The sequence below is a fragment of the Podarcis cretensis genome (genome assembly GCF_951804945.1).
Source record: "Podarcis cretensis genome assembly, chromosome: 10".
NCBI lineage: Eukaryota > Metazoa > Chordata > Lepidosauria > Squamata > Lacertidae > Podarcis > Podarcis cretensis.
Window position 1 is genome coordinate 16124252 of NC_137179.1, and position 20753 is coordinate 16145004.

The following is a 20753-nucleotide window of genomic DNA, read 5'->3' on the forward strand; positions in this document are numbered from 1 at the left end:
ACACAGTTACCTGAGGAGTCACTGACATTATCATATCCTTCAAAATAGACGACCTGGTGGATCTACATTCTCCTACCTGAGCAGTTAAGGAAGCCTCTGAAAGAGGAACAGGTAGGCCTGTCAGAGATAATACCTGTGTAAGATGGCTAAAAAAAACCTAAGATCATGGCCACTGGTCCCATCACCTCCTGGCAAATAGAAGGGGAAGAAATGGAGGCAGTGAGAGATTTTATTTTCTTGGGTTCCGTGATCACTGCAGATGGTGACAACAGTCACGAAATTAAAAGACACCTGCTTCTTGGGAGAAAAGCAATGACAAACCTAGACAGTATCTTAAAAAGTAGAGACATCACCTTGCCAACAAAGGTACGTATAGTTAAAGCCATGGTTTTCCCAGTAGTGATGTATGGAAGTGAGAGTTGGATCATCAAGAAGGCTGATCGCCGAAGAATTGATGTTTTTAAATTATGGTGCTGAAAGAGACTCTTGAGAGTCCCATGGACTGCAAGAAGATCAAACCTATCCATTCTTAAGTAAATCAGCCCTGGGTGCTCACTGGAAGGACAGATCCTGAAGCTGAGACTCCAGTACTTTGGCCACCTCATGAGAAGAGAAGACTCCCTGGAAAAGACCCTGATGTTGGGAAAGATGGAGGGCACAAGGAGAAGGGGATGACAGAGGATGAGATGGTTGGATAGTGTTCTCGAAGCTACCAGCATGAGTTTGACCAAACTGTGGGAGGCAGTGGAAGGCAGTGCTCTGGTCCATGGGGTCACGAAGAGTCGGACACGACTAAACGACTAAACAACAACACGATGGCTCAGGCTACAATGATATCCCTTGGGAATTTTTTTTTTTTTCAACTGAACAAAAATTACTAGAGATGATTTCTATGATTCTAGTTGCCTGGCATTTCTCTGGCCTCTGCAGTCTGATGGGGGAAGCCCCTTTGGCTACTTTCTGAGCAGCAAAGGAGGTCCCTGGGCCAAGCTTGCTGCCCAAGTAGCAGATCCGGCCCATTCGCCCAATTGGTGAATTGCAAGTGGGCATGGGAGCAGCCCACTTGGCAGCATATAAGGAAAGCCCACAATATACACTACAGCCACTTCTTTGTCAGATCTCCCTCCCTCCCAAATTTGCTGACACATTTTACTCTGCTGGACCTCACTATGGCCTGCAATGGCATCCACCAAGAAGGGCCATTTGGAGCATAAAAAGATGCTTTATTTCAGGTCAGACTATTTGTCCATATAGCTCATCTAGTCAGACAGTGGGGCCTAAAAGAGGCATTAGTGTGCCCCCTACTGAACAGAACCTCCCTGTTGGTCTCAGATGTCATATGGCAACTTCTGTCCCATTGCAAATATCCCCTTCTTAGGCAAAGTCCTCAAGAGGGTGGTGGCTGGACACCTTCCATTCCTGGAGGCCATGGATTATCTAGACCAGGGTTTCCCAAACTTGGGTCTCCAGCTGTTTTTGGACTACTAGTCCAACCATCCCTAGCTAGCAGGAACAGCAGTCAGGGATGGAGGGAACCGCAGTCCAAAAATTTCTGGAGAACCAAGTTTGGGAAACCCTGATCTAGACCCATTCTTGTTTGGTTTCAGTCTAGGGTTTGGTCACACTGGTGGATTATCTTCTCCAGGAAAAACACAGATGGAGCCTTACCTTGTTGGTCTTCTTGGCTTTTTCAGTGGCTTTTGGTGCCATCAGCCATGGTAAACTATCAGGTAGATTCTGCAGGATGAGAAATGGAGATATGTTGTTACAGTGGTTCCACTCCTATCTGCAAGGGTAGTTCTAGAAAGTGGCGGTGAGGGACATCTGATCTGTTCTGTACAATTTGTGTTGTGAAATACCAAACGGTTCCATCTTGTTCCCAGTCCTATTTAACATCTACAGGAAGTCACTAGGTGATGGCAGCAGGGGGGTTGGAGTTGAATGCAGTCAGTATGTTATTGACATTCAGCTCTATTTCCCTCTTTCATCTGAGTCCAGAAAGTCTGTTCAGATGCTAGGCCATTGTCTGGATGCTGTACTGGGATGGATGAAGGCCAGTATAACAGATTCAGTCTCAACAAGACAGGGGCCCTGTGAATAAGTGGCTCTCATGTTGAGGAGTTAAGCAGACAACTTGTAATGCAGGAATCTCATGAAGGAGCAAGTCCTGCGTTGAGCTTTGTTGCTGGAAGCTCATGCTGCTTCAGTGGCTCAGAGTACCTTTGGCCAACTTTGGCTGGTCTACCAGACACTGCCAATTTCTGGACATTGATAGCCTGACCACATTAATTCACCCCCTGGTAATCTCCCAAATATGCTGTGCTCTACATGAGGGTGCCCTTGAAGACAACATGGAAGCTACAGCCACTGCAGAATGTGGTGGCCAAGCTGCTAAGTGGAGCAACACAGAGAGCCAGAAGACATTAGATTTAAAAGATTTGCATTGACTGCCAAGAAGCTCTGGGTCCAATTTCAAGGTGTTAGTGATGATTTATGGAACCCTGAATTACTTGGGGCCTGGATAACTGAAGGGGCATCTCTCTATACACTGTTCTGCCCAAACATTTTCAATAACATGTTGCTTTTATTCAGATTGTATGTATATTTTAATACTTATTTATTTGATTTATATGCCACCTTTTTCTCCAAGGAGCTCAAGGTGGTCACATGGTTCTCTCACTTCCCATTTTATCCTCAGAATAACCATTTTAGCTCAGCTGGTAGGGAATGAGACTCTTAATCTCAGGGTTGTGGGTTCAAGCCCCACATTGGGCAAAAGATTCTTGCATTGCAGGGGCTTGGACTAGATGACCCTCATGGTCCCTTCCAGTTCTGTGATTCTATTTTATGTTCTATGTGTGTTAAATTAGGCTGGTCACCCAGTGAGCTTCATGGCTGAGTGGGTATTCAAACCCTTGTTGCCCAGGTCATACTCCAAAATACTAACTTTTACACCACAGTGATTTTCTAGGTTTTGACATTTAGTATTGCAATTTTGTTTGGTAAACTGCTCCGGGATCCTTGGATAGGAAGCTGTCTCTAAACCACCACAACAGCAACCATGTAGATTTCAGTTAATAGGCTGGCTTCTGTTAGTGTGTCTATGTACCCACTGCCTGTAAGATGGGGACATTTCTGCCCCCCCATCTCAGTCATCTGACACTTGATAAGTCTGATCCCTCGAAGTAGTAGCAGAAGGCCTGGGAAAAAAATTATGAAAGCTGGATGGAAAACACAGATATTACTAGCAGCAGAAGAGTCTGCCATTGGAAGCGATGGGAAATTAAAATTAATGGAAAGAATCAAAACCAGTGGGAATAAGGATGTGGTTTCAACAAATGAATAACAAAATGAAAGGCATTTTAACAACAAAAGCAAATAGAGTAGAATAGAATAAATAAATAACATTCTGGCAGACCGCTGGCACTTGCACCACTCCTTCCATAGGAGTTTGATAGCCAGGGTTATACGAGAACTAAAAGGATGTTATTGTGCTACTCATAAGGTTAGGCTCTTTGGCCATCCCTGCTGTAAAAAAATGTGCAGCAATACAATGTACCTACTGAGTATTCCATTTCCCGGACTTTATTTGCTGAAATAGAAGAACGAGAGGAATCTGAACAACAGTAAATATCACATCCGAGGCATTAGAGAGTGGAAGAAAAGATTGACAACGTTAGCTCGACTGCTCCATCCTCCCCCTGCCAAAGCACAATTTAGTCTGTAGATAGATAGACTGAACTTCCGTAATAGAACTCCTATCTGCGGTAACTATCTAAGCATTTATACTTCACACATCACGGGTAGCTATCAGAGCAGTTGTGACTTCTGGAGCTAAAGGAAAATGCCTTGGGCCTGGAATTTGCAGCTGGAAGGAAAGAGAATAAAGAAGAAATAAAGAGAGAAATCAGATTCCAGGTTAGGAAAGAAGGGGTTGCATGTGCTGTGTGTCTTCTCAGTGTATTTCAAGTGTCCCATGGGATGTCCAGTCTGGGTGTTGTGTGGTGCCTCCATTTATGTGTGCGTCTGTGTTTTGGGTGTCTGTGTTGATTGTGTATGTGGTTGATGGGAAGTGTTATGGTTTATTTCTGTAGCCAAAGCCATTCAAAAAGCAAAATACATAAAGAACAAAACCAAGTGCAATACACTGTTAAAATAATTATTAAAACAGGGCATTCTGTGGAATAAAATTTTCCGTGCTGAAGAATTGGACTTCTCATCCCCACACACTTATCGCTTTAAAATTGCCAACCTAAAGGCAATGCATTGCCCTCACATGCACAGACTCTCTCTTCACATAGAATTTGGTGTTTGTGTCCCTCAACGGAATGCATAGACCTGAATCACAAAGCTTTGGTGAAAAAAGGAGACTCAGCACCCAATCAGATTCTGAAATCAGCCAGCTCCCATTGAGAAACTGTGTACTCCCAGGTGTTGATGGTGGAAGATCATGCACATAAAATTCAAGATGTTAAGGAAATTTCCCGGCTGTAATTGAATGTCTTTGTTTCAGTATGGTCTAAATGAATGTAACTGGGTGTAGAAACATTGGTCACAATTCACTCAAATTAAAATTACACTCATAGACCAGCTTTAAATGTGTTTACTCAGAAGTAAGCCTTATTTTCAGGAGGACTCAAAAAAAAAATCACAAATGGATGTGGTAAGGTTGAGAACTGAAGTTAAGACTGGAAAAGCGGGAAACAGAGAGAAACCAAAATGGAGAGATTCGCCCCTCCCTACTCTCAGGTTATCCTAGCTCTGCAGGAATCGAAGAGTTGTTGCAAATGGTGTAAAGATCTACACAATACCTCCCATCGTAGTATCTTGCCCTCTTGCCCTGGTACAGCTCCCTGCATTTCTAAAAGCATGAAAAACTCTTGTGCAAACATGTCCTTGATATAACGACACAAATCCAAATTCAGAATGCAGCCCTTATGCTTTTTAAAGCAGACATATTTCACTGATTAGAATATATAGCCCCATTGTCATTACCTGTTTTAATTAAACTGTACAGTCTGAAACTTACATGGTGACAAATCATGCTAATTACGCATGCCAGAGTTACCTCCTGAGACTGGTCCATATGTTAGACTCTGCCGTTTATTGTTTAATTGACAGGGGCACTGTGGAAAGTTAGAAGCCTCATGTTTTCTACGGGATCACACTGCTAACTACAGAAACCTTGGTGCCGTTAAATGGAGGGGTGGGTTTTTTTGTTTGTTTCTTTCAGAAGCACTAAATATGAGAAGTCCCTTGGTGCATCCATTCCAGTGGGAAACACTTCACTGAGAGTTTGCTGAGAGAATTAGAAGGTTGGTTGCAGTAGGAATAGCTGGGGGGGGTGCGTCCACATTTTAAACTGGGGGGGGGGGGGAGCCTTAGGGCTGGGAGCCAATTCTGCTCTTCTGCGCTGTCCACAGGCCACACCACTCACCTGCTCTACTTTATCCCATCCGTGGGTGTTTTTGCATGGCTGGAGTGTGTCCTTCAACTCTGATAATGCCTCTCACTCTCTTGGACAGAGGACAGAGAGGGGTGTGAGAGCATGTGCAGAAATTAGCCCACTGTATGAAGGTAAAACTCATACCCTCCAACATTTCTCCAATGAAAAAAGGGACATCCTATTCCATCATCATCATCCTCATCAGAGCTGCACTCTGGGCAGCTTCCGACATATATAAAAACATAACAAAACATGAAACTTATACAAGGCTGCCTTCAGATGTCTTCTAAAGGTTTTCTTCTCGGGGGGGGGGTCAAATAACTCCATACCTCCAAATAATAATTCTCCAGTGAAAATAGGGACATCCTGAGGAAAAGCGGGACATTCTAGGATCAAATCAGAAACCGGGATGGCTTCTGTAAATCCGGGACTGTCCCTGGAAAACAGGGACACTTGGAGGGTCTGAAAACTTGCATCCATTGCTCTGTCCTCTTTCGCCTCTGGCCCCTCCCATTATTGGGATGTGGCCCCCGGAAGGTTTCCCAGATGGGAATGTGGCCCTTGGTCTGAAAAAGGTCCCCACCCCAGGACTCATGCATGAGCATCTAAAGGTGTTGGCCAGGCAGCCTGCTCAATTTTGGGGATGGGGTCAGGAGCAGGGCTTCCACTCCCTAGTAGTCTGGTAATGCCCCTTTTATTTGAGTAATCTAGAGGGTGCAGATAGAGGACCTAAAGCGTTCCACTTATGCAGAGAATTATGCTTTTAAGTGGATGTATTTCCAAGAGGGATTTCAGTTTTATCGTCAAAGTGTTGCGTCGAGCATGCTTTTAATCAGCGCTCTCTTATCTGCAGACCACTGCATGTTGTCCTTTCCCAAACCTAGGCTCTTCTCCCTCCCCACCAGGCACCCGCCCCGTGCATCCTTCCCCCAGAGATTAATGTGCCCTCAGTGGGTTACAAATTTCAATAAATAAACACTCTACTTAGAATTATGAAAATGCAGGCAGCAGCGTGGGATTTCTAGCAGAATATCTACTTTATGAATCAGCACAGGCTTTTTCTCCCCCGCAGTTACATGTATATTAATAATAAAAAATAAGAGGCAAACAAACACCTCGGAACACCACTGAAGGGAAATAATTTTCGTAAGATTTTTAAGTTGTGGAATCAGATTAGAAAGGTGCAGAGCCGAGGAAAAGGGGACATACATCAACCGGAGGAGAAGTAGCCTCGCAAGAAGGGCTGTTAAAATGCGGAGCATAAAACAAGGAAGCTGCATTACACCCAGGCAGAATATTGGTCCATCTAGCTTGATGTGGTTTGCACTGACTGGCAGCATCTCTCCAGTATTTCAGGCAGTGGTCTGTCTCAGCTTTACCTGGGCATGCCGGGGACTGATCCTGAGACCTTTTGCATGCAAGGCAGGTGGCTCTTCCACTGAGCTACAGCTCAGGAAATGCTACTTATAATAATACGGCTTCGTTGGTAGAGCATGAGATTCTGAATCTCAGGGATGTGGGTTCAAACCCTTCGCTGGGCAACAGATTCCTGCACTATAGGGGTTGGACGCTTGTGGTCCCTTCCAACTCTTGTTGTTGTTGTTGTTTAGTTGTTTAGTCATGTCCGACTCTTCGTGACCCCATGGACCAAAGCACACCAGGCACTCCTGTCTTCCACTGCCTCCCGCACTTTGGTCAAACTCATGCTGGTAGCTTCAAGAACACTGTCCAACCATCTCGTCCTCTGTCGTCCCCTTCTCCTTGTGCCCTCAATCTTTCCCAACATCAGAGTCTTTTCCAGGCAGTCTTCTCTTCTCATGAGGTGGCCAAAGTATTGGAGCCTCAGCTTCACGATCTGTCCTTCCAGTGAGCACTCAGGGCTGATTTCCTTAAGAATGGAGAGGTTTGATCTTCTTGCAGTCCATGGGACTCTCAAGAGTCTCCTCCAGCACCATAATTCAAAAGCATCAATTCTTCGGCGATCAGCCTTCTTTATGCTCTTCTTCTTCTTCCAACTCTACAATTCCATAATTCTAATCTATTTTTTGCACCCAGCCCATCTGGCTGGGTTCCCCCAGCCATTCTCCAACACAATATCCAGAAACACAACCACCACCACAACCACAACACAGAACATCAGACATTAAAAGCATAACAATACAGTGTTACCTTCAGGTGCCTAAAGAAAGTCATACATTTATTTATCTCTTTGACAACTTCTTTAGTACAGCATAGAAGGAACCAGTTCTGACTTAGAAAGTGGAAGGGTTTTGTTTCTTGCAGAGCAACATGATGTTCTGTTTTATACTCCACTCACCTGCTGCCACCATGATGATCAATCAGCCCTGGGTGAGAAAGCCTCAGGGACAATTAAACATCTTTAATGGTGAAGTAGGGGCAATAGGAATCTGTGGCTCAGTGGCAGAGCCCGTGGCACGGGGTGGGTTGCCAGCCCCCAGGGCCGTGTGGGAAGGAGGGAAACAGATAAAGTATGCATGCAAATTAAACTGCCTAATGGCGTCCACATCACACATGAGATCACAGCCACAGAAATAAGAAAATAAGAGTCATTACACTGTCCGGCAAGGTCACTTCCTAGTTCGCATGGAGAAGCCATTTTAAATAGAGCCCAATGACGGAAGCACACAGCTGTATTGAGGCAGCATGGGGTGTTGCAATTTTGCACCCCTAACGATTTTGTGCCCAGGGCCACTGACCCTGTGGCCCACCATGCTACACCACTGGGCAAAGCATGTAGCAGCTTGCAGGTTCAATGTTCCACCTCTCCACTCAGGTGGGATCTGAGACTCTCTAGCAGCAGGACTGGTCTGCATCCAAGTTACTGGAATTCACAGGATAGTCAGTGTCGACCAGGGGTGAGGGACCTCAGGACCAGGAGCTAAATGTGACCTTCCAAGCATTTCTTTATGCCCCTTGGATCTCTGCCCAGGCCCAGAGCCTCCATGCCCATACCCTTCACTGACCCTGGACTCTCCTCTAATGGTTTTACCTGTGTTCTTGAATTGAGATACTAAATTTTGCTTGCCTGGATGGAGAGTGGTGTATGACTGTCCACATCCACTTTTGCATACATCCACTGGTATGAGGCCCATGAGCAGAAGAAGAATCCTGCTGGATCAAGACAATGGCCCATCTAGTCCAGTATCCTGTTTTCACAGTAGCCAATCAGGTGCCTGGGGGAAATCTACAAGCAGGACTTTAGCACAACAGCACTTTCCCTTCCTGTGGTTATTGACAAGTCGGAAAGCACTGGCCATCACAATTACAGGTAATGCAAGATTTTAAAAATCCACACGCTGGACTACTAACAACCAGACTATTCACTTTCTCAAAACTGGCTTCTACAGCCACTGTCCAAATCAAATGGGAAGCTCCTTGTAATAATTGGTGCATAATGTTGGATTCCAAATCCCATCATTCCTGACTGTTGGCCATGCTGGTTAGGGCTGATGGGATTTGGAGTCAAACATCATCTGGAAGTCCAGATTCACTGTCCCTGGAGTAAACCATGAGATTAACAAGAAGAGGTTGGTGCGGAATGACAATGAGCATGACCGCACAGCACAGAATCATTATTGCACCCAGAATTTTATTTCAAATAATGTTACTGCCCCATATCAATCAGTTGGGAAGGTGCCATTTTGATTTTCTGCTTCTGCAGCAAAATATTTTCAGCCAGCCGTGCATATTTTGGCATGCTTTTGTTGGGTTTTTATAAAGAGCATTTCACAATCGATCGTGATGTTAACAATTTGCCAATAATAATACAAAATAAAGCACCCCCTTAACTGAAATTTCACAGGAATGTGGAATTGAATGAAACTGCCAAATAAATCCCCATCTTTGTTCAAACACAACACAAAACACAATGGATCCTTGAAAATCCGTGGCTCCATTTGCCAAAAACTGGGTCTCATGGAACTACTAGGTTTTCCTGCCAAGGCACAGTCCTAGCTGTTGGAAAGGCTTAGTGGAACAATTTCAGCTAGAACCACATGCTTCATAGCCCTTTTTACTACAGGTAAGAGAGCTCTGAAAGCCTGGTCTGGCAAGCCAGATCATGAGCCTAAGGAGAGCCCAATTAAAATCAACAGATTCTCTTTGATATGCCAGAAAATGGGAATGTGCACTTAAAATGGAACTCAGCAGTTAACATGAAAGGCAATTTATTCACTAAACATAATTACCAAAGAAAGAGTAACTCTCGACCAAAGGGGGTGGGGAATCAACCTGTTGAGTATACAATGTGGTCACAACAATCACAAAACACTTCCCCCAGCAATTCTTCTTCCTGTCTGTCTGGCCATCCTGTAAGTAAAAGAATTTAACTCCATCACACTGTGTCACCAGGCCAATATGAATGGAACACTAGGCACAGTAAGAAGATCAGGATCAGATCAGAGATTTATGACGTTCTACATCTCCTCCCTTTCATCATAGTTAAGCGATACACCAATGCCAACCAGAGTTCCCTCTTAACCAGAATTAACACTAGTCCCTCCAAATAGGTTGGACACAGCTCACCAATGCAAGGCAGTCAATCCAAGGCTCTATAAATCTTTCTTTTTGATGCATGCATGGCACTGCATAAAATGGGAGTGGGAGGCATAGGAGCTATCTCCTAGTGGCCTGATCCTGGGGTCCAACAAGACTCTGAGAAGGACTCAAAGGTCTAGGGAACATTCCCCATGTCAGAGTCTACAGTAGCTTCTCCTGTGCTCCTCTAGCTGGAGAACACAGCCATGCCACCATCTTTGGACTCAGAGGACAAATCCCCAACAACCCCCGAATCTATTAGTATTCACAGAAGTCAAAGGATACAGAAGCAGGCAAGGACCCTTAAAAAAACACAACTGGCTTACTTCATGGAGTTGAGACTCAATGCAGAAAAGGGTTTGTGTGCCTCTATAAGGCCTCAGATGATTCTCTGTCCTGGTGAGCCAAGCAAGACTGAACCACCAGGGCCCATTGGGTGCTGCCCAGGGTCCTGAAGTCTGCTTAGAAAGACGTTGCTTTTGTCCTTGCCTGGAAGACACTGGACTTGCCCACTTCCTCTGTGAGCTGTAAGTCTCAACAGAAGAGGAAGCCCCCAGCACTCACTACCTGAAACAGCCACCTCACTCTCCCAAATGATCCATTATAGTTCAGCAGTTGGCTTGCAGAGGCTGGACTTTACTGCTCACCTTTGAGTGTGTGCGCATACACACACACCCTGTTTTAAATTGTGTTGGCTTGGTTTGCTTCTGCTGTCTTTCATTATTTCAGTTATCTGCTTTGGAACTGCACAAGGAAAGACGGAATATAAGTATTGTGATGAGTAATTAAGTTGCATAGGCCAGTTCTGGATGAAAGGAATCACTGCAGAGAATAGGCTCTTGGAGAGGGGGAGAGGCCAATCTGGTTGCCATTTCTCTGTGGAAAAAAAACCTTCTTTTGAACTATTCAGAGAAGAGAAGAATAGTGCACTGCCGAACGCAAATTTGCTCAACAGGGCTCGCTTCCAAGGCAAGACGGATAAGATGAACCCTATTATTCTAATTTCGAGAGAGCATGTAGGTGTGGCGGGGGTGTGGTGTCATTACCCCCAATTGCTTTGTTTGCTTGAGACTCAAAATTATCATTTATCCCAAAGAACAAGAAACATCTCCTTTGATTCCCCGTAAGCATGTGAGAGAGGAGTAGCGATTGCGAATGCATGTGAAAAGGCCATTTAGAAAATTGGTAGTGTTTTAAAGTTTAGTTGTTCACTGTAATTTCTCAGAGCCATGTTTTTCATGAGCTCTCTTAACTCTCCCCCTTCAGGATAAGTTTGTTCAATTCATTAGGAATAGCTTTCAGCTGTTCAGTAAACTGTTATTGTCTGTATTTCTTTGCAGTAAGAGGTCACTCGCTGCTGCCATTATAAGCCCCAACACTCTTTTCTTCAGCTGTTTGTTGTAACTTGGCGGTTTCTAAATGAGAGCTGAAACTTGTTGTGTGTGGTTTTTCTGCCCAGATGCACTTAGTGTGTACCAGTGTACACGCATTAACAACACAGACATGTTGCTGTTTAAAACATGACTATTCTGCTTTTCTAAGGTCTGCAGACAGCTCACCAAAAATGTGTGCCAAAGGAAATTAGAAACAGGAGAAACAATGACAGAGAAGTCCTCTGAAAAGTCTGCTAAACTCTGGTTCAGACAATCACATGCAAAAAAAAATGTGGTTTACACTCTTGTGAATGAGTCATGGTGTACCTGAGAATTGCATGACATGCCGCCCCCTCCTACCCTCTTCTCTTGCATTTAAAGAAGAATGAAAGCTTTCAGTTTAAGAACAAACCATGGTTCCTTGTAGCATCCAAATTTTATGATTCTAAACTTCTACAGCAACAGAGGATCTGAAACCACAGCTTGATTCTAGTTTGTTGTAACAAACTTTGGATGGTAGTCAACTAAGTAGACACAATGAAAGTAATGAACATGACTAAGTTAGGTCCATTATTTCCATGGGTCTACTCTGAGTAAAACTGAGATTGATTCCTCCATCCCTAGTTCTATGTCCAAACTGTGTGACTTTCCCATGAACATTACTCTCTCCCAAAAAGTTTCTGCATTGATCTGCAATTTAAGGTGGGGAATCTGTATGAAAATTTGCACTTACTGTGTACTTTTAAGCCTATTACCTGAAAATGAAGAGGCAAGAAGTGCATCAGAACATTCAGGAAGCATGGAAAACAATGGGTAAGTAAGTCTGGAAGGTACAAATCATGTCTCTTCTACTGGAATTTAACAAATTCTTCAACCACCCCCAGTAAGAACAAGCCACAGTTCTCTGAGTTCAGATGCACTGCAGAACTGTGGCTGGTTCTTAGTGTGAAAGTTACGTCTGCAATCCTATGCACACTTTCTGATGAAGAGGTTTCATTGAGTTCTATGGGGTCTACTCTGAAGTACACAATTACAGGCATAAGATTATATATATACATACACACACTGCGCATTTCTTTTAATTTTTTGTTCCCCTCTTCATCCAAAGAGCTGAGGCATATACAATTCTTCTCCTATTGTGCTTAGAAACTTCCCACCAGTACAAACAAATTGCACCAGGGGTAAGGAATCACTTTCAATCCAAGGGCCACATTCCATCACAAGGAACTTTCTGGGGGCCACAGGCCAGTGGCAGGTGAGACCAGAGGCCAAAGTGGACAGAGCAACAGGTGCAACTCTTACCTTTCTACAGTAGACTACATCCCACCCACTTAAAAGTCAGGGGTTGCTGAATACCAACACCCTTCCCTCCTTCACCCAGGTGAGCAAGAGACATGATTACGGTTCAAGGACACATTCCAGTCTGGCAAAGGCACTTGAGGAGAGCACAGAGCAGCACTGGAGATAGGGTGGGGGTGGGGGTTTAGGGAGAGTCCCAATGGCCAAATAAAGATACCTATACCTATAGCCAGGACTGAAGTCCCCCATCCCTATATCACATCAATGCTTTTGTCATCTTCATTGGTTCCCAGTCCATGTCTGGGCTCACTTCAAAGGGCAGGTTGTAAATCACAGCTTGGGAGCCTGAAACCTGAAGGATCAGCTCTTATTCTATGGTCATCAGTTCACTTGAGGCCCTCATCTGAGTGTCCTCTCAAGCCGGGCTATGGAGGGTGACCATGAAGGAGTGGGGCTGTTTGGTGGTGGCTCTATGGTTATGGAACACTTCCCCCAAGAGTATATACCTGGCGTATACTTTTCTATTTCTTTGATGCCAGGTGAAAACCCTTTTCAAGAAAAAAATGAAATCCAAGGCCTTTAAAAATGTGTTGCTTAACAGGTTTACAGTTTTAACAGCTTACTGTTAGCATTCACAATGGTACAATGTTGTGCTTTAAACCCCATAAAGATTATTACTTACTATTGTTATCAATTAATTTATATACTGCTTGATACAAGAGGCTTCCAAGCAGATTATAAAGTATAAAAACCAGTTAACACAAACAATAATCATCCATAATTAAAATGGATAATAAAACAAACCCATCAGAACATTAAAATGTACACATCCATAATTAAAATAGATAATAAAACTATCCCATTGTGATTTTTTTTGGTGGCATTCATTCTTTTGATGTTATGACTTTGGCTGGATTTGTTTTAATCTCTGGTCTGTTATTTGCGGCAGTGTTGTATTCCGTGCTGTTATATGATCGGTGTTTTTATTGCATATTTTCTTTTGTAGTGTTGAATTATTTTCACGTTGTTCGTCGCCCTGAGAATTTTTTGTCACAGGGCGACTAATAAATGCAATAAATAAATAAGATGTGATTGTGTGGAGCAGAGAGATCAAGAAGTGAAAGGCAGAGACAGAGTAGAGAAGGCACTTCCTAGCATGATGGGGAGAGTTATATCTGATAACTGTGCGCTGGGGGCAGGAGCCCTCCCAGAAAAGAAGTTTGCAGTTCTCCACCTGGCCCCTTTGAGCTTTCTCCATCAACTTGGTTTACAATTCTGGATAGCGGTTGCTTGAGAGTCCAGAGGACTGATCCCCCCCACCAATAGTAAAGTATATTGTGGGGGTCGGGGAAGAGAATTGAGGTTTTACATTTACTTGGAAATCATGCTGGTTGAACTCAGTGGGCATATTTCAGGAAGGACCACAGGTCAGTGGTAGGACATCTGCTTTGCATGCAGAAGGTTCCATGTTCAAGTGCCCAGCACCTTCACTTTGGGCTGGAACTGTCTGGAACCAATGAGAGCCATTGCTGGTCATTGTAGCCAACACTGAGCTAACTAGACGAGTGGAGTCTGACTTGTATTCCTGTGTAACATGTGATGGGAAATGCCCTGAAGAGTCTCTGCCAGTAGGAATAGCAGACAGTTACTGGACTAGATGAGCAAACAGTCTGGAATAAGGCAGCATCCTATGTTCTAAGGGTTAAGCGATGTTGGCCAAACAAGTACATTTGTGTGGTGATGTTCCAGTACAAAGTACAATGCAGAAGGTACCATATATCTAATGAAAGATGCAGAATTAGAGATGTTGTAAGCCTCTAAGAATGGTCAGACCACACCTGGAATGCTGTGTCCAGTTCTGGGTGCCACAATTTAAGAAGGGTGTTGACAAGCTGGAACGTGCAGAGGAGGGCAACCAAGATGATCCAGGGTCTGGAAAACAAGCCTTATGAGGAACGGTTGAAGGAGCTGTGTATGTTTAGCCTGGAGAAGAGGACACTGAGGGGAGATATGGTAGCCAACTTCAAATATGGTTCTGCACTTAGGCAGCAAGAATCGGATACACAAATGTAGGATGGGGACACCTGGCTTACTAGCAGTACATGTGAAAAGGATCTAGGGGTCTTAGGAGCTCACAAGCTTAACAAGAGGCAACAGTGTGATGCAGCAGCAAAAATAGCTAATGCTATTCTAAAAGTATAGTGTTCCAATCGAGGGAAGTAATAGCACTGCTCTATTCTGCCTTGGCCAGACCACACTTGGAATCCTGTGTCCAGTTCTTCATGCCATAATTTAAGAAGGATACTGACAAACTGGAATGTGTGCAGAGGAGGGCATCCAATATGATCAAGGGTATGGAAACCAAACCTTATGAGGAACAGTTGAGGGAGTTGGCTATGTTTAGTCTGGAAAAGAGGAAACAGAGAGGAGATATGATAGCCATCTCCAAATATCTGAAGGGCTATCAGATATAAGATGGAGCAAGCTTGTTTTCTCCTGCTCTGGAGAGTAAGGCACAAATAAATGGCTTCAAATTACCAGAGACTCTGACTAAACATCAGGAAGAACTTTCTGACAGTAAGAGCTATTTGACAGTGGAATGGACTCCCTAGGGAGGTTGCAGACTTTCCTTCATTTGAGGTTTTTAAGCAGAGATTAGATGGCCATCTGTCAGCAATACTTTAGTTTAGATTCTTGTATCGCAGTGGGTTGGACTCGACCCTTGGGGTCTCTTCCAACTCTACAGTTCTACAATTCTATGAATACGGGGGGGGGGGGGTGTTTTGGTTTATTCAACACATTGGTTGGTTCCAAGACTATCAGCCTGCCCTTGCAACCTCAAAGGGTTGTATTTAGGAAAGGACTATAGTGCAGCGGTAGAGCATCTGCTTTGCATGTAGAAGGTCGCAGGTTCAATCCCGAGCATCTCCACAGATGACTTGGAATGCTCCCATGCCTAAAACCCTGGAGACGCTGTTGCTAGTCACTGTATACAATATCAAGGTAGATGGACCCATGTTCTGACTTGGTAGAAGACAGCTTCCTTTGATCAGAAAAGGACCATGAAATGTTGGCGCTTGAGCCAGGCAATCCAAAGCGAGTTGCCATGGTGATTTTAGGGGGGGGGCATTGTAATAATAAGCTAAATAATTGGCAATTGGCTGCCCTTCACTGATACTCCAAAGCCCGCCACCTGCAGCTGACTCCCTGCTGCACACCAAATGCTCAGGATCAGACTGGAGGTGCAAGACATGCGCAGTCAAACAGCCAGTTCAAACAGCACTGGGGCGGTGGGGGTCTGAAATCAAAGACCAAACGGGTTGTGTGAAGGCCAGTTCACTAGACTTGCCTGCCTGTAGCAGACGCTTCCTCATGTTGGCCCAGCTTGCTTTGCCCACATCTCTAAAGCTGCCCAAATCACAATGCACAAGGGATAAGGTGCGATTTGTTCTGTGCCTTGGCTCAGTCCAATTCCAGACAGGCTGTGATGGCGCTGCCAACTTGCGATATATATTTGCTCACAACAGTCTGTTCAGACAACCAGTCTCCATGGCACAAAGCCACGCGTCTTGTGTGAAACTGCCGCAGATTAGCCCATCACTTGGGAAGAAAATGGAGCATTTCAGCAACCGGGCGTAGAAGTTGCCTGCCACGGATTTGGTCCCAAGAGCCCCCTCTACTGGGCTAACTTGGGCCCAGTTTCCGTAGAAAGCAAAGGCAGCTTCCAAAAGGAAAGTGAGAGATCAGAAGCGAGGAGGAGGCAGCATTCTCAGATTCCAAATGTGCTCTCTCTCCCAAACTTTTTGTTTGCCTGATGGCCTTGGGCTTTTTCTCCCCCCACTGTAGCTTTCAAATCCGTTGGCAAACAGCTCACTGCAGCTCTGTGTGTAATCCTTTGGGGGTTAAAATAAAGGTAGCTTGTGAACTCTGTTCTCCTTCAAAACTAATGGACTCTTCCCCCCTCCCCCCTGTGCTTTACACACACACACAGACACAGTTGCTCACCCCCCCTTTCTCCCCAAATATCCCCCTTTGTCCACTTTTATGAATTGAAACATGCACTCCCAACGTGCACACACGGGGAATCCTGCCCATTAATTAAAGGACTTGTCAGCCCCAATCCTGGATTCTTACAGTGTAGGAAATGTCTCCCCTTTTAAGTGCAAAACCATAACATTACCATTTCCCCAAGTGCTCTCTGTTTTAGGCTGCTTTCCTAATTAGAGGGATGATAACAGCCCCGCTGATTGGCATTATAAAAGCACTAGTTTGGCTTCATCTGTCCCAGGTGTGCTGTGTAATTTTCCCCCCCCCCCACCCTTCTCACCGGTTCAGAGCAATACCTCTCTTCTTCATTGTTCCTTAAAGTTTTCATCTGAGGAATTAATTCAGATAAAAAGACATTAGAAAAGAACCTCTACTGCCAAAGCCCATCAGCGAAACCTTTTATCAAAAGTACAAACTATACAAGCTAGATATTTTTTTTTTCTTTTACCCTTTTGTTTCTGAGGGTTAAAAAAAGGGGGGAAGAAGAAGGAGAAGAAGAGGAGGAGGAGGAGGAGGAGGAAAGGAGAGCGAAGGAAGGGAGGGAGGAGGGGAAAAAATCCAGAGTTCTGTCAATGGACTGAATGCACCATTAAAACTGGCGTCACTACAAAGGTTAGCGTAGATCTAACTGTCAATACAGTGAGTGGAGTGGAGTCCGGTAAGGGGAGGGAAGGGAGCTTTGGTGAGAAAGAGATACTTTGATATTTTGGGATGTTAGAAGGGTGAATGTGAAAAATTGGAGGTTGGGGATCTAATTACCCAACCATAATTGGGGGCTAGGGAATAAGCTGCAGTCCTCTCAACTCACCGCAGATCAATTATGTTAAGAGAACATCTGTAAGTAGAACTTAATGAGGTCCATTAGAGCAACATGTACAGCCTCCTCTAACCGTACTTGTCAGCTTCTTGGATGAGCCAAAGAGAGCTGCTAACTAGGGACCTGGTGGAGGTGTTTAAATACTGAAGGAGGAGAGCTGGCCCGTTCAGGTCTTGCGCTCAGCTGGGGAAGAAAGTAAGGAAAGGGGGGGAGGAAAGAAAGAAAGCAGGCAGCAGCAAAGCGGAAAAATCTGGGATTTTGCTCCCATTTGATGCTACTGGAACTCAAGTGGGGGAGAAGAAGGGGAGATGTGGTGATCAAGTAGAGGTTTTTTGCACTTCAACTGAGGGGGTGCGTGCATCTATTTTTTTTCTTAAAGAGGGAAAAAAAAAAACCACCAGGATTTGGTATCTTATTTTCTCCCTCCTTGCATGTTCGTTGTCTTTTTGCTCCACAATAAGAGGTGTACATCACAACGGGCATCTCTCTCTGGGACTGTACAAAAATATTACTGATCAGAGGGGAGGGAAAAATTTTAATTTCAAGAATTGGCAGGTGACTTTTTTTTTTTAAGGACAAAAGTGTCCAAGCTGTGAAACTTGGAAGAATTATTTTACGTTATTGTTTTTTCCTGCAGAAGGCTTCTCTTGCACAAAGGTAAGTCTTTCTCTCTCTCTCTCTCTCTCTCTTTTTAAAAAGAAAATCTTAACATCCTTTTTAAATAACACCACCTTGCAAAATTGTACGTGCATTTTTTTTAAAAAAAGGAAAGTGGAAAAAAGGAAGATGTGTGGAGAGAACCTCCAGCAAGGAGGGTAAAAGAAAAGGACCGTAGTTGTTGGTGATGGTTTTGAAACATTTTAGGGGGAAGAAAAATAAAGATTGTGATGTTTCACTGTGTGTCCGGCCTCCATCTGTAACTACACTGGACGGAGGGAGGGAACCGAAAGGAATGTGTGTTTTTGTCCGTCTGGGTTTGAGTCTTTAAGAACGTGAGGAAGTAAACAATACCGACAAATCCTGTTTCTGTGGCGATCCCGGTTTGAGGTATTTGGAAACGGCAGAGCTGGAAGCGGAGGGGAGAGCCCGAAAGCAGCGGAGCTGAGGAGGGTTTCTGGTCCTCCTCGCCCCAGTGTCGGCGTGCCTCTCTTCTTCAACTAGATCACTTGGCTCTCGCCTGTATCTCTGCCTCCTCTTCTCGCCCCCGCCCCCCCCTCACACACACCTTGGGTACTTTGGTTTTTCATCTCCGACACAACACTACCGATCACATCTGTGCAAAGTGTTTTTTAAAGTAATAAACCACTTCCTCTTCACTTTTCTCCCCTCTTCCTTCTCCCCACCCACCCCTTGCTTGTGTGTGAATAATTCATATGATTCTGAAGAAAGAGGGAGAAACTGCTTTTCCTCTTCTTACTCCCTTCTTATTTTGCTATAGCCTCTACTATCCTTCATTCCCTTCTTTTTATTTTGCTATAGCGCGCATATATATATATATATATATATATATATAATTTTCTTGCTGTAAATTGCATGATTGGGGAAAGAGCCTGCTTTCAAATAATTTAATTCATGACAAAACCTAATTACTGTCAGGTAATACCCTGTCAGCTTTAATGCATTTCATCAGTCATAATGAAAAGAAGAGCATTTTATGACCCATCTAATTATCATTACATTTTAGGGGGAAATGAATGGCGTGGAGCTGAATGTTAACTATTCTATTTTATTCCTTTACACATGTGGTTTGGCATATTACTCACCAACTCCCCCCCCCCCTTCTCTCTCTTTATTTTAAAAAGATCCCTTGATTGGTGGAGTGGGAGGGGGGAGAAACAGGGAACGATTGCAATTAGATGCGGAGCTGTTTGTTACACGCGCGCACACGCACACACACAGCGCCAAAAGTGACAAAGTGCTTAATGTCTATTGCAGGATGGTGTTGACACCGGGTATCTTATTGCCACAGTCCAAATAGAGTACTAATTACTGCGCATGATGTCACCGTAGGCAGAGGAATAATCCCATCATTTAATTAGTTGAATGATTTAAACAAAGATTTGCATAGATGCACTAATCAGTTGCCATGAATTACGGAGGCGCCGTTGCCAGCGAGGGGTAACAGATCATGGCGGGGGGGGGGGGGTTGGAGAGAGAGAGGGGGGGGGAGAGGAGAGGAGGAGGAACGGGCAGAGGGGAGAGAAAAGAGCGCGAGAGAGAATTTCATCTCCTTTAACATAATTAATTTAATTGTCCTCATTAGCTGTACCATTTGTTCTGATTTTATTTCTCCCTTTCTTCACACATAACCTCTCCGTCTCTCTCTCCTCCCCCTCCTCTTGAATGCTTTGGCAGAGAGAGAGAGAGAGAGAGAGAGAGAGAGAGAGAGAGAGAGAGAGAGAGACGCGCACACACTTTGCTGGGTCACTTCGGAGAGGGGCAGGAGGGGTGTTTGTAGATGCAGCGCGTAAACAGAGGCGGTCTGGAGGGTTCCAGGCTGGGATGAAAACTCGCCCTCTTGCCTGAAAGGGAACCGGGTGTCAGGTCTCGGCTACCGCCTCTCCCTCGTCACTTGTGCAAATCGGATCAACAGGAAGCGTGTCGGGGGGGGGGTGTGCTGCTTTTGGGGGCGCGCGCACACACACACATCCACGCGCGCGCACTCCTGGATCAGAGTGCACTTTGGGTTTCGCAGCGCTTGAGCATGAGTGCCAGCTTGCTAAATTAAATGAAGAACTGTCCTAGGCAGAGGCGCGGGGGTGGGGGGTGGGGGCAGAAAACCCAGGAGTTAAATGTGTGCCTTCAAGAGAAGACACATTGCGCTCCTGCTTTGGCTTTAATTATTATTATTATTCTGATCAGAATTGCTGGATTATCGGGAGGGGGAGAAAGAGGGGAGAGAGAAGAGGGTGAAGGAAGGATGTCAAATCTCTCCAAGGCCTTAAAAGCTTTTCTTGGGGGTCTTGAAAGCACCCTCTCTAATAATGATTGTCATTCTTTTCTCTTTTTTTTTTAAGGATGGGGAATTCTAAGCTGACATCTTTAAAAAAAAAGGCTTTGTGACAATCTTAGTGTGAGGCTCCTAATGGCAGACAACAGAGGAACACTTTGAAGTCTGCAAACTGCATTCACAAATTCTTAATCGGTTTTTACCCCCCTCTCCCCCCTTCTCTACCAGCTGTGGGTTGACTCTTAAAAAATAGAAGATGCGGGG

The 20753-nt window shown here is 44.6% G+C and overlaps 1 protein-coding gene and 1 long non-coding RNA gene across 4 annotated transcripts in view; one reads left to right on the plus strand and one right to left on the minus strand.

Moving 5' to 3' along the window:
- Positions 1 to 20753, minus strand: part of LOC307225327 — a 37647-nt gene that overhangs the window by 14595 nt on the left and 2299 nt on the right. For all 3 annotated transcript variants that reach the window (XR_013842889.1, XR_013842890.1, XR_013842891.1), the window contains exon 2: positions 1669 to 1737. This is a non-coding gene — a long non-coding RNA (uncharacterized lncRNA). The remainder of the gene's footprint in view (positions 1 to 1668; positions 1738 to 20753) is intronic.
- The window catches only part of LMO3 (LIM domain only 3), a 96386-nt gene continuing 92997 nt past the window's right edge, over positions 17365 to 20753 (plus strand). Inside the window, exon 1 of the mRNA XM_079993085.1 lies at positions 17365 to 18196. The gene's annotated coding sequence lies outside the window, so the exon portion shown is untranslated. The remainder of the gene's footprint in view (positions 18197 to 20753) is intronic.